General features: G+C 48.8%; 1 protein-coding gene across 1 annotated transcript in view; it reads right to left on the reverse strand.

The window, feature by feature from the left end:
- GRIN2D (glutamate ionotropic receptor NMDA type subunit 2D) overlaps positions 1-17,107 on the reverse strand; it is a 721,729-nt gene that overhangs the window by 250,508 nt on the left and 454,114 nt on the right. The window lies entirely within an intron of this gene.

The raw sequence follows: 17,107 nt of genomic DNA on the forward strand, positions 1-17,107 counted from the left end.
AGAATATATTGGGGTTATAAATACCCTCATTTCTTGCTACTGCCATATAGTGCCAGTTTCTGACTGGTAATTCAAAGAATATATTGGGGTTACGTGCACCCACAATTTTTACTACTGGTATACAGTGCCATTGTCTGACTGGGAATTCAAAGAATATATTGGGGTTATAAATACCCTCATTTCTTGCTACTGCCATATAGTGCCAGTTTCTGACTGGTAATTCAAAGAATATATTGGGGTTACGTGCACCCACAATTTTTACTACTGGTATACAGTGCCATTGTCTGACTGGGAATTCAAAGAGTATATTGGGAATACAAATACCCTCATTTCTTGCTACTGCCATATAGTGCCAGATTCTGACTGGGAATTCAAAGAATATATTGGGGTTACGTGCACCCACAATTTTTACTACTGGTATACAGTGCCATTGTCTGACTGGGAATTCAAAGAATATATTGGGGTTATAAATACCCTCATTTCTTGCTACTGCCATATAGTGCCAGTTTCTGACTGGTAATTCAAAGAATATATTGGGGTTACGTGCACCCACAATTTTTACTACTGGTATACAGTGCCATTGTCTGACTGGGAATTCAAAGAGTATATTGGGAATACAAATACCCTCATTTCTTGCTACTGCCATATAGTGCCAGTTTCTGACTGGGAATTCAAAGAATATATTGGGGTTACGTGCACCCACAATTTTTACTACTGGTATACAGTGCCATTGTCTGACTGGGAATTCAAAGAATATATTGGGGTTATAAATACCCTCATTTCTTGCTACTGCCATATAGTGCCAGTTTCTGACTGGTAATTCAAAGAATATATTGGGGTTACGTGCACCCACAATTTTTACTACTGGTATACAGTGCCATTGTCTGACTGGGAATTCAAAGAGTATATTGGGAATACAAATACCCTCATTTCTTGCTACTGCCATATAGTGCCAGTTTCTGACTGGGAATTCAAAGAATATATTGGGGTTACGTGCACCCACAATTTTTACTACTGGTATACAGTGCCATTGTCTGACTGGGAATTCAAAGAATATATTGGGGTTATAAATACCCTCATTTCTTGCTACTGCCATATAGTGCCAGTTTCTGACTGGTAATTCAAAGAATATATTGGGGTTACGTGCACCCACAATTTTTACTACTGGTATACAGTGCCATTGTCTGACTGGGAATTCAAAGAGTATATTGGGAATACAAATACCCTCATTTCTTGCTACTGCCATATAGTGCCAGTTTCTGACTGGGAATTCAAAGAATATATTGGGGTTACGTGCACCCACAATTTTTACTACTGGTATACAGTGCCATTGTCTGACTGGGAATTCAAAGAATATATTGGGGTTATAAATACCCTCATTTCTTGCTACTGCCATATAGTGCCAGTTTCTGACTGGTAATTCAAAGAATATATTGGGGTTACGTGCACCCACAATTTTTACTACTGGTATACAGTGCCATTGTCTGACTGGGAATTCAAAGAGTATATTGGGAATACAAATACCCTCATTTCTTGCTACTGCCATATAGTGCCAGTTTCTGACTGGGAATTCAAAGAATATATTGGGGTTACGTGCACCCACAATTTTTACTACTGGTATACAGTGCCATTGTCTGACTGGGAATTCAAAGAATATATTGGGGTTATAAATACCCTCATTTCTTGCTACTGCCATATAGTGCCAGTTTCTGACTGGTAATTCAAAGAATATATTGGGGTTACGTGCACCCACAATTTTTACTACTGGTATACAGTGCCATTGTCTGACTGGGAATTCAAAGAGTATATTGGGAATACAAATACCCTCATTTCTTGCTACTGCCATATAGTGCCAGTTTCTGACTGGGAATTCAAAGAATATATTGGGGTTACGTGCACCCACAATTTTTACTACTGGTATACAGTGCCATTGTCTGACTGGGAATTCAAAGAATATATTGGGGTTATAAATACCCTCATTTCTTGCTACTGCCATATAGTGCCAGTTTCTGACTGGTAATTCAAAGAATATATTGGGGTTACGTGCACCCACAATTTTTACTACTGGTATACAGTGCCATTGTCTGACTGGGAATTCAAAGAGTATATTGGGAATACAAATACCCTCATTTCTTGCTACTGCCATATAGTGCCAGTTTCTGACTGGGAATTCAAAGAATATATTGGGGTTACGTGCACCCACAATTTTTACTACTGGTATACAGTGCCATTGTCTGACTGGGAATTCAAAGAATATATTGGGGTTATAAATACCCTCATTTCTTGCTACTGCCATATAGTGCCAGTTTCTGACTGGTAATTCAAAGAATATATTGGGGTTACGTGCACCCACAATTTTTACTACTGGTATACAGTGCCATTGTCTGACTGGGAATTCAAAGAGTATATTGGGAATACAAATACCCTCATTTCTTGCTACTGCCATATAGTGCCAGTTTCTGACTGGGAATTCAAAGAATATATTGGGGTTACGTGCACCCACAATTTTTACTACTGGTATACAGTGCCATTGTCTGACTGGGAATTTAAAGAGTATATTGGGAATACAAATACCCTCATTTCTTGCTACTGCCATATAGTGCCAGTGTCTGACTGGGAATTCAAAGAATATATTGGGGTTACGTGCACCCACAATTTTTACTACTGGTATACAGTGCCATTGTCTGACTGGGAATTTAAAGAGTATATTGGGAATACAAATACCCTCATTTCTTGCTACTGCCATATAGTGCCAGTTTCTGACTGGGAATTCAAAGAATATATTGGGGTTACGTGCACCCACAATTTTTACTACTGGTATACAGTGCCATTGTCTGACTGGGAATTCAAAGAATATATTGGGGTTATAAATACCCTCATTTCTTGCTACTGCCATATAGTGCCAGTTTCTGACTGGTAATTCAAAGAATATATTGGGGTTACGTGCACCCACAATTTTTACTACTGGTATACAGTGCCAATTTCTAACTAGGAATTCAAAATGCGCAAGGCTCCCGGAAAGGGACGTGGACGAGGCCGTGGGCGAGGTCGGGGGAATGGTTCTGGGGAGCAAGGTAGCAGTGAAGCCACAGGGCGTCCCGTGCCTACTCCTGTGGGGCAGCAAGCATTGCGCCACTCCACAGTGCCAGGGTTGCTTGCCACATTAACTAAACTGCAGGGTACAAACCTTAGTAGGCCCGAGAACCAGGAACAGGTCTTGCAATGGCTGTCAGAGAACGCTTACAGCACATTGTCCAGCAGCCAGTCAGACTCTGCCTCCTCTCCTCCTATTACCCAACAGTCTTGTCTTCCTTCCTCCCAAAATTCCGAAGCTTTACAGAACAATAACCCAAACTGTCCCTGCTCCCCAGAGCTGTTCTCCGCTCCTTTCATTGTCCCTCAACCTGCCTCTCCACGTCACGATTCCACGAACCTAACAGAGGAGCATCTGTGTCCAGATGCTCAAACACTAGAGTCTCCTCCATCTCCGTTCGATTTGGTGGTGGATGACCAGCAACCCACCCTCATCGACGATGATGTGACGCAGTTGCCGTCAGGGCATCCAGTTGACCGGCGCATTGTGCGGGAGGAGGAGATGAGACAGGAGTTGGAAGAGGAAGTGGTGGATGATGAGGACACTGACCCGACCTGGACAGGGGGGATGTCAAGCGGGGAAAGTAGTGTGGATGTTGAGGCAGGTGCAGCACCAAAAAGGGTAGCTAGAGGCAGAGGCAGAGGTCAGCAGCTTAGGCGAAGCCAGGCCACACCCGGAATCTCCCAAGATGTTCCAGTTCGTACCCAGCCCCGAAAAACTCCCACCTCGAGGGCACGTTTCTCGAAGGTGTGGAGTTTTTTCAAGGAATGCGCCGAGGACAGATATAGTGTTGTCTGCACAATTTGCCTCTCGAAATTGATTAGGGGCTCTGAGAAGAGCAACCTGTCCACCACTTCAATGCGCCGTCATTTGGAATCCAAGCACTGGAATCAGTGGCAGGCAGCAACGGCAGGACAAAGGCCGCCTGCCGTTCACGCCACTGCCACTGTCTCTGCCACTGCCTCTGCCTCTGCCACTGCCACTGCTGACTGTGCTGGCGATGCACTCCAGAGGACGAGCCAGGACACCACTTCATCTGCCTCCGCCACTTTGTTGACTTCTACCTCATCCTCCCCTGGTCCTGTCTTATCTCCTTCTCCTGCACCATCAAAGGCACCATCAGGCGTTTCTTTACAACAACCCACCATCTCTCAGACATTGGAGCGGCGGCAGAAATACACTGCTAACCACCCACACGCGCAAGCCTTGAACGCCAACATCGCTAAACTGCTGGCCCAGGAGATGTTGGCGTTCCGGCTTGTTGAAACTCCCGCCTTCCTGGACCTGATGGCAACTGCGGCACCTCGCTATGCCGTCCCTAGCCGTCACTACTTCTCCCGGTGTGCCGTCACCGCCTTGCACCAGCACGTGTCACTCAACATCAGGCGGGCCCTTAGTTCCGCGCTTTGCACAAAGGTCCACTTGACCACCGACGCGTGGACAAGTGCATGCGGACAGGGACGCTACATTTCACTGACGGCACACTGGGTGAATGTAGTTGAGGCTGGGACTGCTTCCCAAACTGGCCCGGTGTACCTCGTCTCCCCGCCTAACATTCCTGGCAGGGACACGAGAAGAACACCCCCCTCCTCCTCCTCCTCTACCGCCTCCTCCTCCGCCACCGCCTCCTCCTCCGCCACCGCCTCCTCCTCCGCTGTTAGATTGACCCCAGCTACGAGTTGGAAACGTTGCAGCACTGGCGTTGGTAGACGTCAGCAGGCTGTGCTGAAGCTGATCAGCTTGGGGGACAGACAGCACACTGCCTCCGAGGTGAGGGATGCCCTCCTCGATGAGACGGCAATATGGTTTGAGCCGCTGCACCTGGGCCCAGGCATGGTCGTTTGTGATAACGGCCGGAACCTGGTAGCAGCTCTGGAGCTTGCCGGACTCCAACATGTTCCATGCCTGGCCCACGTCTTCAACCTAGTGGTGCAACGTTTCCTAAAGAGCTACCCCAATGTTCCAGAGCTACTGGTGAAAGTGCGGCGCATGTGCGCCCACTTTCGCAAGTCGACAGTAGCCGCTGCTAGCTTAAAATCTCTCCAGCAACGCCTGCATGTGCCACAACACCGGCTTTTGTGCGACGTCCCCACACGCTGGAACTCAACGTTTCAGATGTTGAATAGAGTGGTTGAGCAGCAGAGACCTTTGATGGAATACCAGCTACAAAACCCTAGGGTGCCACAAAGTCAGCTGCCTCAGTTTCACATCCATGAGTGGCCATGGATGAGAGACCTTTGTGACATCCTACGGGTCTTTGAGGAGTCCACAAGGAGGGTGAGCTCTGAGGATGCGATGGTGAGCCTTACAATCCCGCTCTTGTGTGTTCTGAGAGAATCCCTGATTGACATCAGGGATAACTCAGATCACACAGAGGAGTTAGGGATAGCATCCGATCCGTCACAGCTGGAGAGTAGGTCCACACATCTGTCCGCTTCACTGCGTTTAATGGAGGAGGAGGAGGAGGAGGAGGAGGAAGAAGAGTTGTCCGATGATGTGATGGTGATACAGGAGGCTTCCGGGCAACTTCGAATCGTCCCATTGTTGCAGCGCGGATGGGTAGACATGGAGGATGAGGAGGAAATGGAGATTGAACTTTCCGGTGGGGCCAGAGGAGTCATGCCAACTAACACTGTGGCAGACATGGCTGAGTTCATGTTGGGGTGCTTTACAACCGACAAGCGTATTGTCAAAATCATGGAGGACAACCAGTACTGGATCTTTGCTATCCTTGACCCCCGGTATAAAAACAACATCTCGTCTTTTATTCCGGTAGAGGGGAGGGCCAATCGCATCAATGCTTGCCACAGGCAATTGGTGCAGAATATGATGGAGATGTTTCCAGCATGTGACGTTGGCGGCAGGGAGGGCAGTTCCTCCAGTAGGCAACCAAGTTCTCACCGGTCCACACAAACGAGGGGCACACTGTCTAAGGTCTGGGACACCTTGATGGCACCCCCTCGCCAAAGTGCCGCCACGGAGGGTCCTAGTGTCACCAGGCGTGAGAAGTATAGGCGCATGTTGCGGGAATACCTTTCCGACCACAGCCCTGTCCTCTCCGACCCCTCTGCGCCCTACACGTATTGGGTGTCGAAGTTGGACCTGTGGCTTGAACTTGCCCTATATGCCTTGGAGGTGCTGTCCTGTCCTGCCGCCAGCGTCCTATCTGAGAGGGTGTTCAGTGCAGCCGGTGGCATCATCACTGACAAGCGCACCCGTCTGTCAGCTGAGAGTGCCGACCGGCTCACTTTGATAAAAATGAACCACCACTGGATAGAGCCTTCATTTTTGTGCCCACCTGTGTAAAGCACCCCAACATGAAACTCCATGTCTGTACTCAACCTCTCCAATTCCTCCGCATCCTCATACTCATCCACCATAAGCGTTGCACAATTCTGCTAATACTAGGCTCCCTCCAACATGATTTCCCCCAACTCTGCTGGTTAGAGGCTCCCTCCACCCTGATTTCCACCAACTCTGCTGGTTAGAGGCTCCCTCCACCCTGCTTTCCCACAACTCTGCTGGTTAGAGGCTCCTTCCACCATGAATTTGCCAAAACTGGGCTGTTTAGAGGCTCCCTCCACCATGAATTGGTCCAAACTGGGCTGGTTAGAGGCTCCCTCCACCATTAATTGGTCCAAACTGGGCTGGTTAGAGGCTCCCTCCACCATGAATTTGCCCAAACTGGGCTGTTTAGAGGCTCCCTCCACCATGAATTTGCCCAAACTGGGCTGTTTAGAGGCTCCCTCCACCATGAATTGGTCCAAACTGGGTTTTTTAGAGGCTCCCTCCACCATGAATTGGTCCAAACTGGGCTGGTTAGAGGCTCCCTCCACCATGAATTGATCCAAACTGGGGTGGTTAGAGGCTCCCTCCACCATTAATTGGTCCAAACTGGGCTGGTTAGAGGCTCCCTCCACCATTAATTGGTCCAAACTGGGCTGGTTAGAGGCTCCCTCCACCATGAATTTGCCCAAACTGGGCTGTTTAGAGGCTCCCTCCACCATGAATTTGCCCAAACTGGGCTGGTTAGAGGCTCCCTCCACCATGAATTGGTCCAAACGGGTTTTTAGAGGCTCCCTTCACCATGAATTGGTCCAAACTTGGCTGTTTAGAGGCTCCCTCCACCATGAATTGGTCCAAACTGGGGTGGTTAGAGGCTCCCTCCACCATTAATTGGTCCAAACTGGGCTGGTTAGAGGCTCCCTCCACCATTAATTGGTCCAAACTGGGCTGGTTAGAGGCTCCCTCCACCATGAATTGGTCCAAACTGGGGTTTTTAGAGGCTCCCTCCACCATGAATTGGTCCAAACTTGGCTGTTTAGAGGCTCCCTCCACCATTAATTGGTCCAAACTGGGCTGGTTAGAGGCTCCCTCCACCATGAATTGGTCCAAACTGGGTTTTTTAGAGGCTCCCTCCACCATGAATTTGCCCAAACTGGGCTGTTTAGAGGCTCCCTCCACCATGAATTGGTCCAAACTGGGTTTTTTAGAGGCTCCCTCCACCATGAATTGGTCCAAACTGGGCTGGTTAGAGGCTCCCTCCACCATGAATTGGTCCAAACTGGGGTGGTTAGAGGCTCCCTCCACCATTAATTGGTCCAAACTGGGCTGGTTAGAGGCTCCCTCCACCATGAATTGGTCCAAACTGGGCTGGTTAGAGGCTCCCTCCACCATTAATTGGTCCAAACTGGGCTGGTTAGAGGCTCCCTCCACCATGAATTTGCCCAAACTGGGCTGTTTAGAGGCTCCCTCCACCATGAATTTGCCCAAACTGGGCTGGTTAGAGGCTCCCTCCACCATGAATTGGTCCAAACTGGGGTTTTTAGAGGCTCCCTCCACCATGAATTGGTCCAAACTTGGCTGTTTAGAGGCTCCCTCCACCATTAATTGGTCCAAACTGGGCTGGTTAGAGGCTCCCTCCACCATGAATTGGTCCAAACTGGGTTTTTTAGAGGCTCCATCCACCATGAATTTGCCCAAACTGGGCTGTTTAGAGGCTCCCTCCACCATGAATTGGTCCAAACTGGGGTGGTTAGAGGCTCCCTCCACCATTAATTGGTCCAAACTGGGCTGGTTAGAGGCTCCCTCCACCATTAATTGGTCCAAACTGGGCTGGTTAGAGGCTCCCTCCACCATTAATTGGTCCAAACTGGGCTGGTTAGAGGCTCCCTCCACCATGAATTTGCCCAAACTGGGCTGTTTAGAGGCTCCCTCCACCATGAATTTGCCCAAACTGGGCTGGTTAGAGGCTCCCTCCACCATGAATTGGTCCAAACGGGTTTTTAGAGGCTCCCTTCACCATGAATTGGTCCAAACTGGGGTGGTTAGAGGCTCCCTCCACCATTAATTGGTCCAAACTGGGCTGGTTAGAGGCTCCCTCCACCATTAATTGGTCCAAACTGGGCTGGTTAGAGGCTCCCTCCACCATGAATTGGTCCAAACTGGGGTTTTTAGAGGCTCCCTCCACCATGAATTGGTCCAAACTTGGCTGTTTAGAGGCTCCCTCCACCATTAATTGGTCCAAACTGGGCTGGTTAGAGGCTCCCTCCACCATGAATTGGTCCAAACTGGGTTTTTTAGAGGCTCCCTCCACCATGAATTTGCCCAAACTGGGCTGTTTAGAGGCTCCCTCCACCATGAATTGGTCCAAACTGGGTTTTTTAGAGGCTCCCTCCACCATGAATTGGTCCAAACTGGGCTGGTTAGAGGCTCCCTCCACCATGAATTGGTCCAAACTGGGGTGGTTAGAGGCTCCCTCCACCATTAATTGGTCCAAACTGGGCTGGTTAGAGGCTCCCTCCACCATGAATTGGTCCAAACTGGGTTTTTTAGAGGCTCCATCCACCATGAATTTGCCCAAACTGGGCTGTTTAGAGGCTCCCTCCACCATGAATTGGTCCAAACTGGGGTGGTTAGAGGCTCCCTCCACCATTAATTGGTCCAAACTGGGCTGGTTAGAGGCTCCCTCCACCATTAATTGGTCCAAACTGGGCTGGTTAGAGGCTCCCTCCACCATGAATTGGTCCAAACTGGGGTTTTTAGAGGCTTCCTCCACCATGAATTGGTCCAAACTTGGCTGTTTAGAGGCTCCCTCCACCATTAATTGGTCCAAACTGGGCTGGTTAGAGGCTCCCTCCACCATGAATTGGTCCAAACTGGGTTTTTTAGAGGCTCCCTCCACCATGAATTTGCCCAAACTGGGCTGTTTAGAGGCTCCCTCCACCATGAATTGGTCCAAACTGGGGTGGTTAGAGGCTCCCTCCACCATTAATTGGTCCAAACTGGGCTGGTTAGAGGCTCCCTCCACCATTAATTGGTCCAAACTGGGCTGGTTAGAGGCTCCCTCCACCATGAATTGGTCCAAACTGGGGTTTTTAGAGGCTCCCTCCACCATGAATTGGTCCAAACTTGGCTGTTTAGAGGCTCCCTCCACCATTAATTGGTCCAAACTGGGCTGGTTAGAGGCTCCCTCCACCATGAATTGGTCCAAACTGGGTTTTTTAGAGGCTCCCTCCACCATGAATTTGCCCAAACTGGGCTGTTTAGAGGCTCCCTCCACCATGAATTGGTCCAAACTGGGTTTTTTAGAGGCTCCCTCCACCATGAATTGGTCCAAACTGGGCTGGTTAGAGGCTCCCTCCACCATGAATTGGTCCAAACTGGGGTGGTTAGAGGCTCCCTCCACCATTAATTGGTCCAAACTGGGCTGGTTAGAGGCTCCCTCCACCATTAATTGGTCCAAACTGGGCTGGTTAGAGGCTCCCTCCACCATTAATTGGTCCAAACTGGGCTGGTTAGAGGCTCCCTCCACCATGAATTTGCCCAAACTGGGCTGTTTAGAGGCTCCCTCCACCATGAATTTGCCCAAACTGGGCTGGTTAGAGGCTCCCTCCACCATGAATTGGTCCAAACTGGGGTTTTTAGAGGCTCCCTCCACCATGAATTGGTCCAAACTTGGCTGTTTAGAGGCTCCCTCCACCATTAATTGGTCCAAACTGGGCTGGTTAGAGGCTCCCTCCACCATGAATTGGTCCAAACTGGGTTTTTTAGAGGCTCCCTCCACCATGAATTTGCCCAAACTGGGCTGTTTAGAGGCTCCCTCCACCATGAATTGGTCCAAACTGGGGTGGTTAGAGGCTCCCTCCACCATTAATTGGTCCAAACTGGGCTGGTTAGAGGCTCCCTCCACCATTAATTGGTCCAAACTGGGCTGGTTAGAGGCTCCCTCCACCATGAATTTGCCCAAACTGGGCTGGTTAGAGGCTCCCTCCACCATGAATTGGTCCAAACTGGGTTTTTTAGAGGCTCCCTCCACCATGAATTTGCCCAAACTGGGCTGGTTAGAGGCTCCCTCCACCATGAATTGGTCCAAACTGGGGTTTTTAGAGGCTCCCTCCACCATGAATTTGCCCAAACTGGGCTGTTTAGAGGCTCCCTCCACCATGAATTGGTCCAAACTGGGTTTTTTAGAGGCTCCCTCCACCATGAATTGGTCCAAACTGGGGTGGTTAGAGGCTCCCTCCACCATTAATTGGTCCAAACTGGGCTGGTTAGAGGCTCCCTCCACCATTAATTGGTCCAAACTGGGCTGGTTAGAGGCTCCCTCCACCATGAATTGGTCCAAACTGGGGTTTTTAGAGGCTCCCTCCACCATGAATTGGTCCAAACTTGGCTGTTTAGAGGCTCCCTCCACCATTAATTGGTCCAAACTGGGCTGGTTAGAGGCTCCCTCCACCATGAATTGGTCCAAACTGGGTTTTTTAGAGGCTCCCTCCACCATGAATTTGCCCAAACTGGGCTGTTTAGAGGCTCCCTCCACCATGAATTGGTCCAAACTGGGTTTTTTAGAGGCTCCCTCCACCATGAATTGGTCCAAACTGGGCTGGTTAGAGGCTCCCTCCACCATGAATTGGTCCAAACTGGGGTGGTTAGAGGCTCCCTCCACCATTAATTGGTCCAAACTGGGCTGGTTAGAGGCTCCCTCCACCATGAATTGGTCCAAACTGGGCTGGTTAGAGGCTCCCTCCACCATTAATTGGTCCAAACTGGGCTGGTTAGAGGCTCCCTCCACCAAGAATTTGCCCAAACTGGGCTGTTTAGAGGCTCCCTCCACCATGAATTTGCCCAAACTGGGCTGGTTAGAGGCTCCTTCCACCATGAATTGGTCCAAACTGGGGTTTTTAGAGGCTCCCTCCACCATGAATTGGTCCAAACTTGGCTGTTTAGAGGCTCCCTCCACCATTAATTGGTCCAAACTGGGCTGGTTAGAGGCTCCCTCCACCATGAATTGGTCCAAACTGGGTTTTTTAGAGGCTCCCTCCACCATGAATTTGCCCAAACTGGGCTGTTTAGAGGCTCCCTCCACCATGAATTGGTCCAAACTGGGTTTTTTAGAGGCTCCCTCCACCATGAATTGGTCCAAACTGGGCTGGTTAGAGGCTCCCTCCACCATGAATTGGTCCAAACTGGGGTGGTTAGAGGCTCCCTCCACCATTAATTGGTCCAAACTGGGCTGGTTAGAGGCTCCCTCCACCATTAATTGGTCCAAACTGGGCTGGTTAGAGGCTCCCTCCACCATTAATTGGTCCAAACTGGGCTGGTTAGAGGCTCCCTCCACCATGAATTTGCCCAAACTGGGCTGTTTAGAGGCTCCCTCCACCATGAATTTGCCCAAACTGGGCTGGTTAGAGGCTCCCTCCACCATGAATTGGTCCAAACTGGGGTTTTTAGAGGCTCCCTCCACCATGAATTGGTCCAAACTTGGCTGTTTAGAGGCTCCCTCCACCATTAATTGGTCCAAACTGGGCTGGTTAGAGGCTCCCTCCACCATGAATTGGTCCAAACTGGGTTTTTTAGAGGCTCCCTCCACCATGAATTTGCCCAAACTGGGCTGTTTAGAGGCTCCTTCCACCATGAATTGGTCCAAACTGGGGTGGTTAGAGGCTCCCTCCACCATTAATTGGTCCAAACTGGGCTGGTTAGAGGCTCCCTCCACCATTAATTGGTCCAAACTGGGCTGGTTAGAGGCTCCCTCCACCATGAATTTGCCCAAACTGGGCTGGTTAGAGGCTCCCTCCACCATGAATTGGTCCAAACTGGGTTTTTTAGAGGCTCCCTCCACCATGAATTTGCCCAAACTGGGCTGGTTAGAGGCTCCCTCCACCATGAATTGGTCCAAACTGGGGTTTTTAGAGGCTCCCTCCACCATGAATTTGCCCAAACTGGGCTGTTTAGAGGCTCCCTCCACCATGAATTGGTCCAAACTGGGTTTTTTAGAGGCTCCCTCCACCATGAATTGGTCCAAACTGGGCTGGTTAGAGGCTCCCTCCACCATGAATTGGTCCAAACTGGGGTGGTTAGAGGCTCCCTCCACCATTAATTGGTCCAAACTGGGCTGGTTAGAGGCTCCCTCCACCATTAATTGGTCCAAACTGGGCTGGTTAGAGGCTCCCTCCACCATTAATTGGTCCAAACTGGGCTGGTTAGAGGCTCCCTCCACCAAGAATTTGCCCAAACTGGGCTGTTTAGAGGCTCCCTCCACCATGAATTTGCCCAAACTGGGCTGGTTAGAGGCTCCTTCCACCATGAATTGGTCCAAACTGGGGTTTTTAGAGGCTCCCTCCACCATGAATTGGTCCAAACTTGGCTGTTTAGAGGCTCCCTCCACCATTAATTGGTCCAAACTGGGCTGGTTAGAGGCTCCCTCCACCATGAATTGGTCCAAACTGGGTTTTTTAGAGGCTCCCTCCACCATGAATTTGCCCAAACTGGGCTGTTTAGAGGCTCCCTCCACCATGAATTGGTCCAAACTGGGTTTTTTAGAGGCTCCCTCCACCATGAATTGGTCCAAACTGGGCTGGTTAGAGGCTCCCTCCACCATGAATTGGTCCAAACTGGGGTGGTTAGAGGCTCCCTCCACCATTAATTGGTCCAAACTGGGCTGGTTAGAGGCTCCCTCCACCATTAATTGGTCCAAACTGGGCTGGTTAGAGGCTCCCTCCACCATTAATTGGTCCAAACTGGGCTGGTTAGAGGCTCCCTCCACCATGAATTTGCCCAAACTGGGCTGTTTAGAGGCTCCCTCCACCATGAATTTGCCCAAACTGGGCTGGTTAGAGGCTCCCTCCACCATGAATTGGTCCAAACTGGGGTTTTTAGAGGCTCCCTCCACCATGAATTGGTCCAAACTTGGCTGTTTAGAGGCTCCCTCCACCATTAATTGGTCCAAACTGGGCTGGTTAGAGGCTCCCTCCACCATGAATTGGTCCAAACTGGGTTTTTTAGAGGCTCCCTCCACCATGAATTTGCCCAAACTGGGCTGTTTAGAGGCTCCTTCCACCATGAATTGGTCCAAACTGGGGTGGTTAGAGGCTCCCTCCACCATTAATTGGTCCAAACTGGGCTGGTTAGAGGCTCCCTCCACCATTAATTGGTCCAAACTGGGCTGGTTAGAGGCTCCCTCCACCATGAATTTGCCCAAACTGGGCTGGTTAGAGGCTCCCTCCACCATGAATTGGTCCAAACTGGGTTTTTTAGAGGCTCCCTCCACCATGAATTTGCCCAAACTGGGCTGGTTAGAGGCTCCCTCCACCATGAATTGGTCCAAACTGGGGTTTTTAGAGGCTCCCTCCACCATGAATTTGCCCAAACTGGGCTGTTTAGAGGCTCCCTCCACCATGAATTGGTCCAAACTGGGTTTTTTAGAGGCTCCCTCCACCATGAATTGGTCCAAACTGGGCTGGTTAGAGGCTCCCTCCACCATGAATTGGTCCAAACTGGGGTGGTTAGAGGCTCCCTCCACCATTAATTGGTCCAAACTGGGCTGGTTAGAGGCTCCCTCCACCATTAATTGGTCCAAACTGGGCTGGTTAGAGGCTCCCTCCACCATGAATTTGCCCAAACTGGGCTGTTTAGAGGCTCCCTCCACCATGAATTTGCCCAAACTGGGCTGGTTAGAGGCTCCCTCCACCATGAATTGGTCCAAACTGGGGTTTTTAGAGGCTCCCTCCACCATGAATTGGTCCAAACTTGGCTGTTTAGAGGCTCCCTCCACCATTAATTGGTCCAAACTGGGCTGGTTAAAGGCTCCCTCCACCATGAATTGGTCCAAACTGGGTTTTTTAGAGGCTCCCTCCACCATGAATTTGCCCAAACTGGGCTGTTTAGAGGCTCCCTCCACCATGAATTGGTCCAAACTGGGGTGGTTAGAGGCTCCCTCCACCATTAATTGGTCCAAACTGGGCTGGTTAGAGGCTCCCTCCACCATTAATTGGTCCAAACTGGGCTGGTTAGAGGCTCCCTCCACCATGAATTTGCCCAAACTGGGCTGGTTAGAGGCTCCCTCCACCATGAATTGGTCCAAACTGGGTTTTTTAGAGGCTCCCTCCACCATGAATTTGCCCAAACTGGGCTGGTTAGAGGCTCCCTCCACCATGAATTGGTCCAAACTGGGGTTTTTAGAGGCTCCCTCCACCATGAATTTGCCCAAACTCTGCTGGTTAGAGGCTCAATCCACCCTGATTTTCAAAACAAATGTTGGTGCCAACCTCAACTTACTACAAGGGCCAAATTCACTGCTGGTGACAAGCTCTCCTCACTGCAAGTGCCAAATACACATGTTTCAAGGTGTTTTCCTACTGTCAGAGAGGTGGTATTGAGTGTGTAAAGTGTGTAGTTGTTAGGCTGTGATGTTGGGGTAATAGAGGGTCTTTGGTGTGTTAGATGCCCCCAGACATGCTTCCCCTGCTGTCCCAGTGTCATTCCAGAGGTGTTGGCATCATTTCCTGGGGTGTGATAGTGGACTTGGTGACCCTCCAGACACGGATTTGGGTTTCCCCCTTAACGAGTATCTGTTCCCCATAGACTATAATGGGGTTCGAAACCCATTCGAACACACGAACATTGAGCGGCTGTTCGAATCGAATTTCGAACCTCGAACATTTTAGTGTTCGCTCATCTCTACTGGAGATGCCAAGAACACTCTTGGCATTACATTGCTGTTATTGATAGTAGAACAATTAGCTAAAATTGAAAAGGTTTTTCTATCAGCCACCATACAGATGATACCCAGGGACTAGAAGTCTTCTACATCTCCTGCTATTACTGAGGTCCTGCTCTAAGGGACATATGCTTTTGGACTGCTATTGAATCCTTTATCTCTAAATTAATAACTATTGTTTATCACGTGGAATTATATTTTATATTAGTATTTATTTAAACCAGCTTGATTTATTATAAAAAGGAACTCTGCTAGGTGTACACAATGAGAAATTCCCAATGCAGTCTTTCCATCATGCCTTTTTCTTTTTTGCTTACATTTTTATACTTTTTTTTTTTCCACACTGTTATTACATTTAAAACTCATTTTTGCATGTACATTTTAGGTCTTTTATTTATATTAGTTACCACTTTTACAGGTAATACTGAATAGGTATAGTCAAACCTATTAATAGGTTTTCTTTTTGAAAAAAGTTAAAATGTCATAAAATAAAAAAAAAAAATGATTAAAAAAAAATCACCTGCTACCTATTTCATCATTTCCTTCGTTCCCACTGATCTTGGTCGGTTTCAGCAAACATTCATCACTTATATGATGATAGGGAATAAGAAGTAGAGACTAGTGGGGACTCAGGGATCATCCAAGGGGAATCAGTATGGTGGAAAACCTGAAACTTTCCCTTACTCTCTGATGAACTGTACATGTAGGTGAGAACTAGGTTAAAAGTAACAGGTTTGCTAAAAGCACTAGAAAAAAGGTATTGACCACAGAAGACAGGGACAACGACAGGCAAAGAACAGATCTCTAGTGCACTAACATTAGTGTTTTGACCTCAGTCAGCGTATATTGGTACAGTACAAACTGTTCTGAGGAGGATCGGAGCCTCCACAGCGCTGTGCGGAGGCTGCAAGCCCACACCCCACTGCGCTCCTGAGCCCCCACTTCTTGGTCTCGGGAGGCACCTCTGCAGTGTTGTGCGGGGGTTGCCAGTCTCCTCCTGAGCCAGACGGGGGGCTTCTGGTTTAAGGAGGGCTCTGTCTTCAGACTGTCGCTGACTATTCAGTTGAACTTGTGTTCTGGTAGTTAGCGCTTCTCCTGTGTCTTTGCCTGTGTTTCTGACCCCTTGCCTTGTCCTTTGACCTTGCTTCTGCCTCCCGATTGTGTACTGTGCCTGTTCCTCTACTCCCTGAACCCTGCTTTGTACTTTGCTACCGTTTCTGTTACTGACTCGACCTTCCTGATGTTGCATTTGGATTTCCCTCTGTACTGCTTTGCCCTCTTGTTGACATCCCGGACCATATGATTATGATTTACTCTCTGCCGCCACCTGCTGACCACCTGCCTCCACCTTCTGGATCCCTGGACCTACACCGCAACCCGAAACATATGCTGCTAAGAGATTTTTGTGTCTGGTTTACTGTGACTTGTGGTGCGCTATGTGTTTGCCCTTTATCCGACCCATGCTGCTCCGCCTAGCAGTGCAGCTAAGTCCATCCCCATCATCTGGGGCTCTGGGGTTGTAGATTGTTGGCGATGGTTGTAGATTGGAGTTGGACACAGGCTGCTGTGTTAACCATTTTAATCGGTATATCTAGACCTGGTTCTTACCTGGTTCTGAATTGCATCTGCTATCCTAACACAAAGTCTATTCTCACAGATGACAGAAGAGATAAGTAGCAAAAAATACAAGTGTTCGAAAACGTGCTGTGGCAAAAAAACCACACAGGTGTGAACAGGGAGAAAAATAAGAAGGCAATATGAAATTTTCTGTAATTGTGCCTAACCTTAACTGTATAAAGGGCATGTTGTCTTTCTCTAGATTACAATGAAACATGGCCTCCAGTATCAACCGAAATTCAATCTCAGCTCATCATACAATATTAAACATGGCTGAGAGTTTCCTGTTCCTAGTAAAATTTGTGCATTATGAGCCCAAATAGATGTTTATGAAATATAACTTGTTTTATGCATAAAAACATCAAATTGGCCATGAATAATAATAATACTACTTG

This window comes from Leptodactylus fuscus, chromosome 6 (assembly GCF_031893055.1).
Source record: "Leptodactylus fuscus isolate aLepFus1 chromosome 6, aLepFus1.hap2, whole genome shotgun sequence".
Classification (NCBI taxonomy): Eukaryota; Metazoa; Chordata; class Amphibia; order Anura; family Leptodactylidae; genus Leptodactylus; species Leptodactylus fuscus.